This window comes from Danio rerio, chromosome 13, assembly GCF_049306965.1.
Source record: "Danio rerio strain Tuebingen ecotype United States chromosome 13, GRCz12tu, whole genome shotgun sequence".
Taxonomy (NCBI): domain Eukaryota; kingdom Metazoa; phylum Chordata; class Actinopteri; order Cypriniformes; family Danionidae; genus Danio; species Danio rerio.
The window spans coordinates 31028125-31044849 of NC_133188.1; the positions used below are offsets into that span (position 1 = coordinate 31028125).

At 33.6% G+C, this 16725-nt stretch overlaps 2 long non-coding RNA genes and 1 other non-coding gene across 3 annotated transcripts; 1 reads left to right on the forward strand and 2 right to left on the reverse strand.

Annotated features, from left to right (window-relative positions):
* Window positions 1-152: 152 nt before the first annotated feature.
* On the reverse strand, window positions 153-15872 carry LOC137487406 (uncharacterized). Its single transcript, XR_012389333.1, has 4 exons — window positions 15800-15872; window positions 10134-10175; window positions 9380-9478; window positions 153-2054 (listed from the first exon to the last, which is right to left on the reverse strand). It is a non-coding gene; the product is annotated as an uncharacterized lncRNA (long non-coding RNA).
* On the forward strand, window positions 3187-3265 carry dre-mir-30c (microRNA 30c). The gene has a single exon (NR_030042.1). It is a non-coding gene; the product is annotated as a microRNA 30c (primary transcript).
* On the reverse strand, window positions 11839-15172 carry LOC137487405 (uncharacterized). Its single transcript, XR_011005965.2, has 5 exons — window positions 15101-15172; window positions 13760-13861; window positions 13565-13635; window positions 12044-12228; window positions 11839-11878 (listed from the first exon to the last, which is right to left on the reverse strand). It is a non-coding gene; the product is annotated as an uncharacterized lncRNA (long non-coding RNA).
* Window positions 15873-16725: the final 853 nt, after the last annotated feature.

Below are 16725 nucleotides of genomic sequence, written 5' to 3' on the forward strand. Positions count from 1 at the left end.
TAATGAGCACCCAGTTTCAGCACTCTGGACAGCTCTCTTAGGTTGACCCTGCAGACACCCTGTTCTTGGGTGAGACAGTCCCCAGGGACATCCTTACTGTGGTGAAGTAAATTAAACAATATAACAGTACAACAAAAATGAACCATGGATTTCTGACATTCGGATTTTACTCATTACTTTTTAGCTGTTGCTTTTCTAGTTGTGGATTCTTTCTTATCTGACACACTTTAGTTTAGAGCTTTCTTCCAACAAGCTGATGATCTGAATAAGGTATGCTAGATAAGAGAGACATTCAAAGAGCAGTATAGAGCCAGAACTTCAGCTGAGTTTGTCTTAGACACTGTTCAGTGGTTTACATTGTGGAAAGTCAGATAATTACAAACTTAAACAGTTGAAAACAACATGGTAATACAAAATATTTATTTCCTCATTTCAGAGGAATACAAATAAAGTGAATGCATTGTAAATATGTATTGTATTAAAGTTAGCATTAAATGTTGACATAACAAAATAACACTTAATTATTAAATTAAAATAATTATGTAACTCGTTTATTAATTTTCCTTCAGGTTAGTCCCTTTTATTATCAGGGGTCACCACAGCGGAATGAACTATTCTGGCATATATTTTACACAGCGGATGTCCTTCCAGCTGCAACCCAATACTAGGAATCACCCACACACTCTCACATTCTCACACACATACACCATGGCCAATTTTGTTTATTCAATTCACCTATACCTCATGTCTTTGGACATCGAGGTAACGGGAGCACTAAGAGGAAACTCCACACAAAACACAATGACATTGGCCCTGTTGGGACTCAAACCAGCAACCTTCTTGCTGTAAGATGACAGTGCTAACCACTAAGCCACCCTGAACTGTTAAAATAATTGAATATTTTCTATAATTTAAAAAATTGTACAATTCTTTTTAAATATATGCTATACTGTATTTGTTTATCCTCTTGATTTGAGTTGTCAAATACAACCTACATTTTTGTTTCAGTGAAATAAATTATATTTCATATAACCACTTTTTGGGCATTAACATAAAATGACATTTCCAACTTAAAAAGTTATAAATCTTAAATAGAAGTTGTTTTCAAATTTAAGGCTGATAAATTAAACAATTTTTGATTATATTTTTTAAGGGGGGTGCAGTACCAAATGTTTCATTCAAAGAAATTAGTTTCCCATTTATTTCCATTGCAGACCAAATAAATAGGCAACCTTTACTCGTGCCACATTCCCATGAACTTAAAATCTTTTTTTTTTTTTTTATGAACATTTTCTGTCAAAATGCCTAAACAGCACCAAGGGGCTCAAGTGGAGGAACATCATGAGGCCTTGCATCCAAATTATGTCAAATGCATTCCAGAACACACAAACTAGAATTCTAGAATGTAAATAAACGAGAAGAAAAAAAAAGACTCTTACTGCTTCGGTTTCTTATTAAAGATTTCCAAATGTACACAATATTGTATTACAATCTCCCAGCAAATGTATTAAAATCTTTTGTGCAAAGCCTTGCAAGCTTTATAAGTCTACATTCACTAAACCTTTCATCAACTTATTCCTGTGTATTTTTCAGCCCCTCGAGTGTAATGGCTCTGTCCCCTCTTGTCCTGCTTCCTCGTAAACTCAATCACTCTTTCTCTGTGTTTCTTGTCCTCCACCCCTTTTATGCCCATAGGCTGGCACCAAGTCTGATGACTTTTCCCAGAAGATTCAGAGAAGAGGGGCAGAAAAAGAGTCTTCTTGTCCAATGAGAGGAAAAGGGGACTGAAGAATGTGAAAGCTCTCATTCAGGCCGGTTCACAGGGGCCGGGAGCGGCCACATCCTTGGGAGGAGGGGTGAGCCGGGGGTCCTGGATCAGAGCCAGGAGCCATGAAGAGGCTCCTCGGATGACGCTGGTCCGTGGGAGCAGTCGGTGCCTCCGCCTCTCCTCTGTCCCTCAGGACATCGACTCCGGACCCCTCGCATTCAATTTACTCACACAAACAAACTCTCCCCGCAGTCCTTGTACCCACTGAGCAGAACCAGCCGGTGAGCTGCAGGGTGAGGAATGTGTCTCTATTAATAGAGCGGGTAGATTATCTCAAACACTAATGACTGGCATGTCCAGATTCCTGAAAGGCACGGCAGTGACGTACTCTCATCCAACAACTTTGGCAACAAAATTGGCAATGAGCTCATTTCCCCAGATTATCTATGAATTTACCTTACAGTACTCTTTTTATAATAGCTTCTACTTTGTGCTTTCACAGCCATACTGTTAAATAGAAATACAACCTTTAGGTTTAATCATTTAGATTATGTTTTTATTTAAATCAAGAGACAAGTAAGAAAAATTAATTAAAAATAGAATACTTATTCATAATTATAATGAATTAATTGGCCAAAAGTGTTAGTATATATTTATGATTAAGTTAGGATATGCAGTATTTTGAAAAACATAGGTTGATATTATTGAGCTACGTCATACCCTAAAAATACAGTGCTCAGCATAATTGAGTACACCCCATTTTGAAAATAAATATATTTCTCAATTTCTCAGTGAATATAGGCAATGTATTTTGGTTCAATAAAACAAATTTATTAAACAGATATTTATTAAAATAATATTTTAGTCACCAAACATATTTAGAAATTAAAAGATAATACAATTAAATTCAAGCTAAATATTGCAGAAATAATTTACAACCTACAAAATTTCTTTTTTTTTTTTTTTTTTGGCTTTTCTTGATTTTAACTTTTTTTTAAATTTGTATTAAATATTTTTCTATAACATAAATTTGGGTGTACTAGTTTTTGGACCATTATCGTGAGTAATTTTGTTAGATAAGCTCCAGATTTGGCATTAGTACTGACAAATCTAATGTATATGCACAAATATAATATTGTACAGCTTCCTATTAAAAATTAGAATTTAAAAGATAGATTTGTGAGGGGTGTTCTTACATATTTGCTGAGCACTGTATATGAACAACATTGTTGTTGTTGTTTTGTTTTGTTTTTTGCTTTCATGACCTGTATCATAGGCAGTTTGTGATTTTAAAAAAATGTGTTTGAACTTGCATTGATCGAAACGTGATATTCAGGTATGTTTGGGTCAAGAAATTCTTTCCTATCAACCCATGGCCAGATCTTTCCATCCCAGCTCGACTTGGGAACCCATATGAGCTTCAGGGAGTGTAAACATCCTACACTCTCAGCTGGAGCGCAGCCGAGGCCGGGAGTGGGATGTTTGCGCTCTCTGGCTCAGGAACGCCCCTGTTCACTGTAACAGAGCTCCTCCAGATCATCTCTTCTTTACAGCAAATCTGAAATTGCACCTGTTCACCGTACTGGAGTAAGTAGCAATCCTGTGAGTTTAGTATACTTATAAAAATCTATCCATCTATTTAGTGTCAATCTATCTATCTGTCTGTCCTTCCAACCATCCGTATCTATCTATCTATCTATCTATCTATCTATCTATCTATCTATCTATCTATCTATCTATCTATCTATCTATCTATCTATCTATCTATCTATCTATCTATCTATATATATATACATATATATATATATCTGTCTGTCTATCTGACTATCAATACCTTATATGAGGTAAATTTAATTTAATGTGAAATTGACACATCTTTTTATTGATGTCTTTCTTTTGAGTCGTGAGATGTAGCCTATTAAATATAAATGTTTATTTTGTTCTGTAACCAGTCGTAAACAGAGAAAGGAATGATCACATTAACTCATCTTCGTCTGAAGTGATCTGTCACATCAAAACAGCTTTAACAGAATTTGTTTCCTAATAAAAAGTAACTTTACACAAAGCGTCTTGTGATCATTGGACTGTATGTATGTGTATCTAGGAATTTAAGAATCAATATAATTTATTAAAATGATGATTTATAGATTTACAAGTTTCAGATTAATTTTTGCAGATATAGTGGGTAAAGTAACACCGTATTTCTTCTGAACATATACAGTTGAAGTCAGAATTATTAGCCCCCCTGAATTATTAGCCCCCCTGTTTATTTTTTCCTCCAATTTCTGTTTAACGAAGAGAAGATTATTTCAACACATTTCTAAACATAACAGTTTTAATAACTCATTTCTAATAACTGATTTATTTTATCTTTGTCATGATGAAAGTAAATAATATTTGACTAGATATTTTTCAAGACATTATTATACAGCTTAAAGTGACATTTAAAGGCTTAACTAGGTTAGTTTGTTTAACTAGGCAGGTTAGGGTTATTGTATAACAATAGTTTGTTCTAAAGACAGTCAAAAAATAGCTTAAAGGGGCTTATAATTTTGACCTTAAAATGGTTCATAAAAAATCTAAAACTGCTTTTTTTCAAGCCAAAATAAAACAAATAAGACTTTCTCCAAAAGAAAAAATATTATCAGACATACTGTGAAAATTTCCATGCTCTGTTAACATCATTTGGGAAATATTTAAAAAAGAAAAATAAATCAAAGGGGGACTAATGATGGTGGCTAAATGACTTTTGTACAGTAATGTCTATACATATATAGATAAATTGTATTTTTGTCTCATTAGTAGGCTAAAAAAACAGAAACAATGGAAAATATTTACACAAAAAATAAAAAAATTGTAAAAAATCATAAAATGACTCCTTCAAGACAAGAAAAAGTATATGTGACCTCCCCAAACACTGCTTATACTAACACTAACACTATTACACTGCTTATCTAACACAACACATCTATATAGTTTATATATATATATATATATATATATATATAGAGAGAGAGAGAGAGAGAGAGAGAGAGAGAAAGAGAGAGAGAGAGAGAGAGAGAGAGAGAGAGAGAGACAAAGAGAGACAGAGAAAGTCACAAAGAATAAGAAGACTAATAAAAACATCAGTGATGCATATGCAAACACACACGCACACACACACTTAGATTATTATAAATGATCATTGTAATTACCCTGATTATTATTTTTTTATGTTTCTGTTTTATTCTAAAATGTTAATTGTTAAATGTACAGCGATTGTGATGTATTATTATTTTTATTGTTATAAATGAATATTATGATATGATATATTGAATAATATGATATATGAAATAATAATAGATATTATTTTTATTTAATTAAAATATGTATATGTACTTTTTTTATTTTTTACTACTACTGTTTACTGTGTTAACAGTGTTTTTATTATAAATGCATGTTCTTTTATTCTTGTAAACTTTAAAACTGCCTTGGCAATTCATTTGCAAAATTTGTCATGCCAATAAAGCAATTATTGAATTGATTTTAATTGAATTGAGATTGATAGAGAGAGAGAGAGAGAGAGAGAGAGAGATGTTTTTAAGACACTGTAATAACATGAAATAACATGCTATATGTAATATAACAGAGCTTGTAGCAGTGTGTTTAGGATCATTATCATTCTCAAAATGGCATAATGGATTAACACATGTACATTTAGCATTCACATTCCTATCAAACCAGACAATAGCACCAACATTTATATTAAACTGAACGGAATCAGTTTTAATTTAACTAGAACCACACCAGCATTCTACTACTACTCCATTGTCTGCCTGATTTGCTGGAACGTTCCAATGTCTGAAATATAGTTTTTTTTTTTATTCTTACTTTTCCATCTATCTTAAGCTGCTTTAATGTAATGTGTATTTATATAGCGCATTTATTGTGTATGGCCGTACACCCAAAGCGCTTCACAATCATGAGGGAAGGGGGTCTCTCTCCACACCACCACCAGTGTGCAGCATCCACTTGGATGATGCAACGGCTGCCACAGGACAACGGCGCCAGTGCGCTCACCACACACAAGCTATTGGTGGAGAGGAGAGACAGTGATAGAGCCAATTCGGTGGAAGGGGATGATTGGGAGGCCATGACCGTAAGGGCCGATAGAGGGACTTTGGCCAGGACACCGGGGTTACACCCCTGCTCTTTCACGAGAAGTGCCATGGGATTTTTAATGACCACAGAGAGTCAGGACCTCGGTTTAACATCTCATCCGAAAGACGGCACCCACTGACAGTGTAGTGTCCCCTTCACTTTACTGGGGCATTAGGACTCACGCAGACCACAGGTTGAGCGCCCCCTGCTGGCCTCACTAACACCACTTCCAACAGCAACCTAGTGTTCCCTAGTGGTCTCCCATCCAGGTACTGAACAGGCTCAGCCTGCTTAGCTTCAGTGAGTAACCGGTCTTGGGCTGCAGGGTGACATGGCTGTAACACAATTTTTTTAATTGTAAAAGTTATTTAAATTAGAGTAGAATTAAAAATAAATAAATATATTAACACCACTGGTCAAAATGCAGCCCATAACCTTAATCATGTCCAATTGAATGGCCCATATTAGTGGTTATCAGCTGATAAGATATGAGCCTGTTTTGGCCTTCTGTGCCAACTGGTAGGCTCAGAATGGTTATCATCCATCCACATGTTTAATCAGCTATACATCACATACGGCACTGGCCGTAAGTTAACAAGAATTATTTATGTTATTTATTAAATTTCCCATTATTTTATTCATTTAACGACTACCCCAACCTTAAACCCAACCGTCCCAGTAATGGAAAAACAGATCTTGATCTGGAATTTTCTATATAGGGTATATGCAGAGCTAGTGTTGTTCCCATGCTAATAACCTTCCGGTGACCGGTTATTGTGAACTTTTTTTATTTTATACGATTCCTATTACAGCATCGATGTTTTAATGTAATTTAAATACATTCAGTTAAATAGACTAGGGTATTCAATTAGTTGCTCAAGCGTAAAACGAGACAAAAATCTGTTTACTCACACATGCCTGTCTGAATCAGCAGGCTAGCATAGAAAGCTCCATTGAATATACTGGGGTGAAATAAATGATCATATTATAAAGACATGGTGGGGAAAATGCAATTTAATGCAGTGCTTCTTGTACAATCTGAGACCCACTTTTTATCGGATACCACTCAGCCAATGGAGATTGCTGATTTTTAAAGAAAACAGACCTTAAATGTGCCATTTTTGCAAAGGCATACAGTTCACCGGAAGCACTTTACCCAGGTTACAGGCAAATAAAAAGTCTTATTAGCATACTTCGGCATATACCCTATTAGTATAGCTGATTAATCACGAGATTATTTATATTATTTATTAAGTTTACCATTAATTGTATTTTATTAACGTCTGCCCCTACCTCAACTCAAAACCCAACCGTCACAGTAATGTAAAAAGATATCTAGATCTGGAGTCTCTCTAATAATATAGATAAGCTGATTAAGCTGATAATGATTAACCATGTGGATGGATAATAACAGCCTTCTGAGCCAACTAGTAGGCACAGAAGGCCTCTACTAGCCCATATCTATCAGTTGAAAACCACTGATAATGCCCATTCAATCAAGTGATTACATTCAAAGCGGGTGATCAAGTCATTTGACAATAAAACCCCAAAAATGTTCAACTCTAACCTGTATATTCTGTTTAAAAGAGTTTGACAAAAAATGTCATTGCTTAAAATGCAATAAATGCTTAAGCATCTCTTTGCCTTTCATAGATGTTTTGTTATAAAACTGCTGTATTACATTTTTGAGCCAAATATCAAGTGTTCTATGGTGTGACTGTCTCAAGCATATTTTTTGACTGTCTTTCGATCATAAATTACAGCTAGCAAAAATTAAAGAAAATTATAAAACCAAGAATAAACATTTTGAGCCTTTACAGGAGGCTATTTTAGTATATGGTAATCATTTAAAAAAAACATAGGAACTTGATACATTTTGCTGCTGAAAACCTTGTCCTCTGGTGTCAATACATACAAGAAGACATATAGAAAAAATATAGAATCCATAATTTCATATAAAATAAATAGCATTATATGAATGTAAGTGTCCAAAAATTAAGATAAATCTTTCACTCTGTTTGCATATCCAGTTGATTTTCTTGATTTTTGCTCTCACAACAACAGTTTACAGTAAGCCGACAGTTAAAAAAAAACAAGTAAAAAGAAAAAAACGAGAGAAATAATTGCAGTTAGTGACCCCCCTGTTTCCTCAAACCAGTGCTAATTTCGTTGACGAAAATTTTGTCATATTTTTTGATGAACAAGTTACTACTGACCAAAAATATATAAAAATTAAGTAATGATGACGACTACTATAATAAAAATATACTGATATACTGAGACAATAATGTGATTGAGGGATGTTTTATATGTAACACATCATTCACCAGTTAACTACTACTGTAACACAAACTACAAGAGTAAAGCTTAGACTGACATTGCAAAGTGGACGTAACTATTTTAAGCCCTTTCAAAAATTGTATGGCTTAAAACTGTTCAACAGACTGGTAAAAAAAAGACTAGTCGTTTACCAATACTTTAAAATGAATATTTAAAAAAAATTCTTTAAAATAAAGAGTTTGCTAAATAATTGCACAACCCCACATATTCAGTAGGCTACTGTTCTTATATGTGGACTGATTGCGACACATAATTGTTCATAGTACTTACAGTATGATATAAATAAACAATGCATATTTAGTTTTTGGTCTTCAATAGAAAGGATTGATTTTAATTAGACTGTTTTATTTAATTTTAAGTTAGAATATTTTGTATAAATAAATGTATACAATATTTTAATTAAATTACACCTAAATAAAACCAAATAGTCAACTAGAGTAGATTAAGTCGACTAAACTCTGATGAAATGTAGTTGACTAAAACTAAAATGATTCAGAAGACTAAAATATGACTAAAAGTAAAATGGGATTTTAGTCAAAAGATTACGACTAAAACTAAATCAAAATTTGCTGTCGAAATAAACACCACCTTAAACCAACATTATTTAAACTACGTAAATATATTTTTAATTATTCTTTTTTACTGCCTATTTGTCAACATCTTACATACTGTGCGCATACTGTATATAAATTGTAATTTACCTCAATCAGGACTATAGAAGACGGCTACTTCCGTGACTGGATTGTTTGTGGAGTGATAAGAGAGTTTTGTAACGCACACAGGAAGTGAACTCCATTGTGAACGTTTAAAGGGCCCTGAAGGCGAGTGGCCTGTCATTAAGTCTCTCAGGCTGAAGTTCAGGTCTCTTTGAAGCTTTCTGACCCCATCAGGGTGGGACAACTCCATCCGAAGTGCCTAAGAGGAAGTGACTATTTATACCCGCTGAGGAACACAGAGGCACCCTTCCGATGGGCGTCTCTCCTCCTGCTTCCTTTGACAAATATGTTCAGACTGCTCTCATGAAGGCTAAACCCAACTCCACTGAGATATGCACAACATCCCATGCTCTCAATGGTATTTGTGAACACGCCTAATCGTGTTTTGGTTGCCATTCTCTTCTACAACACTGACCTTTACCCAATTTTGCTGGTGATGTCATAGCTTAAGCATCTCTCACGCGTGGCCGCTAGGTGGCAGAGGAACTCCAAAATTCAGAGGGCTTCCCACTGTCTGGAAAGGGTGGACAAAGATGATTCTTTCTGTAGAACTGTAGCTTTTTAAAAACTGGCGGCACACGTTTTAAATAAAACATTTAAATATTTTTGTTATGTTTTAAAAAAAAGTGTTAATATATAATTCTATGTATTACTGATACTACATTTTACCTGAGCTTCACAGAAAACTTATCAAACGTTATCAATTGTAGTAAAATACTTACTATTTCTATACTGTAGCTTTATAATTTTCTGATAAAAAGTACAAATATTAAAATATTTTTTATGTTATTCGATGACAAAGTGAATAAAAATGTAAATGCTACTCATAATAAACCTAATTACTGATATAAAAATAATTCAATGTTGACTTCTAGATCTAAAAATCTTTTTATGTTGTAAGTTAAAGAATACATATTCTGTAATTCGTTCATTTTCTTTTCAGCTAATTGGATTTATCGGTAACACTTTAGAATAGCTATCTGTTCTAACCACTGAGGAGCTCTTGGAGTAAGACAGAGATCTGAGACTAAAGGTAGAGTTTATGATGTTTATCATGTTTACAGTTTCTGACTGTATGTCATAACATGATAACAGATTGTTAACATATTTTCTCTTTTTTGTTTTGGTTTGATAATGAGGTTCATAATGAAGTGAATGCCAGAGCTTACCTTGCTTACTTTATTCTGTGGTCACTTTAACTCAATGCTGTGCTGAAACAGAAAACAGTTAACAGTAAGTTAACAGAAAATTACCTTTTTAAAAACTCTAACACTCTCTAATACCACGAAATTAGCATTAACGTTACAAACACGCGGTCTATCTTTTCACTCATAGCACATGTGCTGCTGATGATTAAGTAACTTCGTTTATAAATAGGCGCGCTAAACAGTGTGACAAAAGAATCTAAAGATACTTCCCAGATAGCAAAATACACTCGGGCCAGTTCCGGCTAGATTGTCGCCTGCCGGAGACTAACCCCTCGGCCCAACTTCGGCTGCCGGACTCGGGCCGGATGCCTGTGGACTCACTGCCCGATTCCGGCCCGAATCAAGCGGGCCAGATGCGGCGGCCGTAAGCGAGCCGACGCTACGCATCCGCGCCGGAATCGGCGCGAGGGTAATGTGCGCTGCGGCCCGGAGCTGGCGCAACTCCGTATTTATACACCTTATAAAACCTTTTGGTATTACATTGGTACTTGATATATGGTATTACAACCATTTGAATTTATATAACAGCAAACACAGGCTATAATGTAAACACAAAGTGTAAGCACTGCGTTTAACCTTTGAATAAAGTGCAAACTGCATACATATTCTGTAACGAAAATAATCAGACAAATGACAAAATAAATAAATGTTAAACGTTTATTGATTGCATGAAAAAAATAGTACTAAAATTTTATAAATAATTTTGTAGTGCACAAGAATATCAATATAAAAACAACAATAAAACAACACAAAGACACACAGAAAGATTTAAACAAAAAATCTAAAAATTACACACAAACACAGATGTTTTTTAAAACAACCCTGTTTTCCCAATAGACTTGAATTAAAAATTTGTAAAAAACAGCTAAATTTTATATAAACCTAAATATAGAAACTAATTTAAGATATAGCAAGAAACATCTTAAAAATACCAATGACAATCTGTAAAATATCCAAGTCAAACTTGTAAAAAGTACTGCAGAATTCTGAAGAAACATCTTGAAACATTTTTTAATAAAACATTAAAATAATAATAAACAAACAAACAAATATATATATATATATATATATATATATATATATATATATATATATATATATATATATATATATATATATATAAATATATAATTGCAGAAGTATAAAGTCAAACTTTTTTTTAAATAAACTTGAACAAAAGCAATTGCACAAACAGCAAGACATGAGTGAGATGATTTTACATTTCATATATATACACGTCTTGTGCAATTTTATATTTATAATTTTATTTGTATTACGTTTATTAAAAATGTATCAAGATGTTTCTTCAGAATTTGGCGCACACACATACATACATACATACCATACATATATACACACACACACACATATATATATATATATATATATATATATATATACATATACATATATATATATATATATATATATATATATATATATATATATATATATATATATATATATATATATATATATATATAAATGCAAATGAAAGAAACAAATTGTTCAAGTATCAGGGAACATCCTAATACACTTAAAATGTTGTTTAAAAAATAAAACAAAATAGTGATGTAGACATTTGACACATTAGCTTTCTCTTCTTTCTTCCTCCATCCCTGTCAGGGGCAAGTTGTAGCTACCTTGTAATGCATTTTTCCACTTCTTTATCAGTGGCGTGGTATGGACATTTGTCCTCACTCCATCTGTGATTAAAAGATAAACAGATAATTAGTAGTGAACAAGTACTAATGTAAAAAAAAAGAAAAAATTAGGAAAAAAGTAGGCTACCTACGAAGCAAAAAAAAAAAACAATGAAAAAAAACAAATAAACTTAAAACACTTTGAAATTAGCAAGAGCTTGAACTTACCAGTTTCTTCATTTGTTCGGGCTGCTCCTTTAGTTGATTTTCAAGCTTTTCCAAATCAAATTGGCCAAAGGAAGGTCAAATGTGTTTACATCTGGAATTTCATCACGTCTGTTTTGGTTTTGTGAGAATCAGGCCCAGCTGCTGCTTTATGACGTTGCATGATTTTAAAACTTCAGTCAGTCGTGCTAAAAAAGAAAAATAACAGATTAGTATAAATCAACCTGTAGCTTATTCTCATACAACTTCTGTAAATACAACAGTGGGCTAGACACTGCTGATATTCTCTAGTTGATCTTTACTTTCTAGCTGCATTAAACCTTAACAAATTTAGTGATGTCTTCAATTCTTACAAAGACATCACGAGATGCAATAAGTTCTGTCTTGATCTCAAACTGCACTAGAACAAAGACTGTAAATGTTCATAGGTGTACTGCAGGAGTGTCCAAACTTTTTGGGCCGAGGGCCAGATGCAAAAAAACAAACGTTGTCGCGGGCCAAATTTTACATACATCACACAGACACGTGTATATATATATATATATATATATATATATATATATATATATATATATATATATACATATATATACATATATGCAGTTGAAGTCAGAATTGTTAGCCCCCCTAAATTATTAGCCACCGTTTATTTTTTCCCCAATTTCTGTTTAACGGAGAGTTAAACATTTTTTTCCACACATTTCTAAACATATTAGTTTTAGTAACTCATTTCTAATAACTGATTTATTTTATCTTTGCCATGATGACAGTAAATAATATTTGACTAGATATTTTTAAGACACTTCTATACAGCTTAGTGACATTTAAAGGCTTAACTAGGTTAATCAAGTTAACTAGTCAAGTTAAGGTAATTAGGCAAGTTATTTTATAACAATGGTTTGTTCTGAAGACTTAAGGGGCTAATAATTTTGACCTTAAAATGGTTCATAAAAAAAATTCAACCGCTTTTTATTCTAGCCGAAATAAAGTCTTTCTCCAAAAGAAAAAATATTATCAGACATACTGTAAAAATGTTCTTGCTCTGTTAAACATCATTTGGGAAATATTTAAAAAAGAAGAAATAAATCAATGAGGGGCTAATAATTCAGACTTCAACTGTGTGTAGATAGATAGATAGATAGATAGATAGATAGATAGATAGATAGATAGATAGATAGATAGATAGATAGATAGATAGATAGATAGATAGATAGATAGATAGATAGATAGATAGATAGATAGATAGACCATAACAAGAACTGCTGCTTAATTGAATGCATGTAATAGCGACACCCGGTGGTTATTTATTGAATTACGTTCATTTTTGTATAGCGGGCCAGATTCTATTGATATTTATAAAAAGCCTCGCGGGCCGCAGATGGCCCGCGGGCCGTAGTTTGGACACGCCTGGTGTACTGGAATGTACAGTATCTGTGCATGTTGATGGTGGTCTTAAGATTTCTGCCATAGTCATTGATGGTGATGGTACTTGTGGTGCTGCATTGATTTCTGAAATCTTCATACCTGCCTTTTATCCAGCCTCTTTGTTCCAAGTAATTTTTCTTCATCATGGTATAGATGTGTCCATACTGTCCCTTAATCAGATACATTTACAAAACAAAACATCACTTTAGTATAGTGCCAGGGCAAAACTCACAGGTTGTAATAGATCAATGACATAATGTTGACAGTATGTGTTTAAAATAATTGCAAACAAACCTGTTCTGTCTTTAGATGTATGACAGTCATCGTCCTCATCTGTCTACCAGTCAGAAATCACAGTTGCGTGTGGATGTTTGAGTCGAGCTTCCTCATATGCATCTATAATAAAACATCACATTGTTGTTAACCTCCCGTAAAGAAAAGTTCAAATCCTGAAATACTATCAAAGTTAATTAATGCATATAATACCTATAGTGTAAATAATCAGTACACAGAAGGTTGCACAAGATTTATTCGGAGATTCATGCAGAGTGACAGCCTTATGAATCTGAGACATAGATTTGTAAGATGGTCAAGCACATGCATTATTCTGTACCCATGAAGATTAACCTACCATTGTGAAAAATTTTTGATGATAGCCAATAACAATAAACCATTTCAGCTGTTTGTTAAGCAATTAGTAATGTAATGTCTGAAAAGCTCAATCTATGTTGAAAATGTATCAGCAGTTTACAGCTTATGGACTTTTAGCACACAAATATAGCATGCTATTCACGTTTAAAAGAGTGTGCCATTGACTTCTTTGGTCGTGATGTGCTGCAAAATGATCTCACTAACCTTTGTTAAACAAGAACAATAAGACTTAACCAACAAATATTGTTACCCATTCATTTAAATCAGAATTTATCACTGTCAATAACATAAAAATCAAAACAACAACATCAAAATCTGCTTTAAGACGTTCAGTTTTACATTAACTGACCATTACAGCTTGAACAAAAGATATAATTGATTCACATAGGCTAACACATATGAATTAAAGTGCATAGTAATATATTTCTCTTGGATAATTTAAAGAGAATAGTAAACAGTCGAGTTTCGATCATTTTCGTGACTAACTGCATAAACAAGATAAACAATAATATTTTATTAATCCAAAACGATTAGTTTTTATTTACACAATCACAGAATTAATACTGTTGGATAAGTATACGCCTGTACAATGATTTTTTTCAACATCCACGGTACTTTATAATGTTAAATCAGGAAAAAAACACGTTTTGCCAAGTTAGTTAATGGATTCGTCTACAGTAACTTTCTTTAACGCAAAGTTAGCATACACACAAATTCGTTTCATGTTTCTTTAAAATAATTAAAATAGTTTTCAGTTACTACACACGTTACAATCTAACATTGTGTAAAAGAAAAAGGAACTTTCAGACGTGTTTGTAACTGTTAGCGTTAGCATACATTAGCTCCAGTCGTGTTTCTTAAAGCAAGTTACATTTCGTATCAAACTGTTTTAAATTACTAAACGCTGTTACAACCAAACACCGTGGAAATGTTTTAAGCTCTAAATTCGCTAATTATACAGAACACAAGCAGTAAAAAGCTTACCTTTCTGACCGGAATCCAAGTGAAATCTTTGAAAAACCAAACTTTTTCTTCTTGTGATCTTCGTGCCATGGTGGTTGACAACCAGCTTTTTGGAGCATTACCGCCACCGTCTGGATTGGAGTTTGGATCAGGAGTTTAGTAACGCATGTGTTTATTATGAAACCAACTTCTGCTTTAAAAAAAAACAGTCAGCACAGGAGCGTGCTATCTCAAAAATAAGCGAATTTTACATAGTTTTTCTCTAGATGACATGTATAATCTATTTATAAATAATATTGTTTTGTTTGCGTCTAAACATTGCGACCATCCACACTAAATATTCTTTTTTTTTTTTTTTTTTGCTATCGTACAATGAATATTTTCTCAAATTATCATTAAACGTGGAGCTAACAGATTACTAGATAAAATAAGAACTTAATCGGTTGCCATCAGCCGAGTCCTTGCAAGAAGCGGCCAGGATATGGTTGACCGGAATCGGGCCAGTGCTTTACAGCCGCATCACAACCGCATGTGCGCGAGCGAGCTGCGGGCCGCACTCGGCCCGGATAACACTCGCCGATGCCGAGTCGGAGCCGGAGGCGCGGGGGGGCAGCCGAGCTCGGGCCGATTACTGCCTGCTATCTGGGTTGGTGAATTACATGCTATACAGAAATATATAACAATTATTTAATTAACAAAGTTGGACATTTCAACACTTACCGATAAATCTGTTTGGATGAGACCACGTCCACGACATCTCCACGTTGTCTGGTGAAGCGAGTCGGCGTTGTTTGAGTCGAGTGACTCGGTTCTGTTCTAGGAATCAGCTAAGTGATTTGAGTCGGATCCCACCCGAAACCGATTGCATTTTTGTGTAATTACCAACACGATTAATTAGCATTTCGCTATAACTCAGTCACACGCATTTACACTATACACTAATTACATGTTGATGACTATAAGCTTTGAACACGTGCGATAAAAAGATTCCCGATCTCCCAACAAACAGTTCAATCCAAAAACGGTTCAATCCGATACAATCTCAAACCGACCAATACAATAATCAAATATTGCTCTAAATGTACCATGAAATAAAGTTTTAACGATTGTTCATGCGAGAATGTAGTTGTTTAAAACTTAAATCCGCTGTTAATCTCTAAAGATTGCGTATTTTTAAATGTCCTTTGAAAATTGCTGACATGTCAACCTGCAGGTCATGACGGGTGCTCATCACTCTTGTACCCGGCGAGGGCAGCTATTCTTATAATAAAATCACGTTGGATTTAATTAATATTTTCTCTTTCTTAAACTATTAAAAAATAACAGCTAAATTCGGTAACACTTTATAAAAACTACACACTATATATCATTTATTAAGCATTAGCAAATAGTGAATTCATTATCTGTTAAGCCTCTACATTAATAAGCGTTAGTAAGTAGTTTATAACTGCAGCTACAAATGCTCTATTCTTGACTTATTAGCACCTATATAATGTGTTTAATAATTGTACTTTCATACTTAGCTAATGATCTATTTTTCATTACTAAATTAAGTATTGCATTATTTACAAACCATTTGTATTTAAGAGTAGTTGAGGGTTTTTAGGATCATTCAGAATGAGTTAGTAAATGATAAATAAACTATT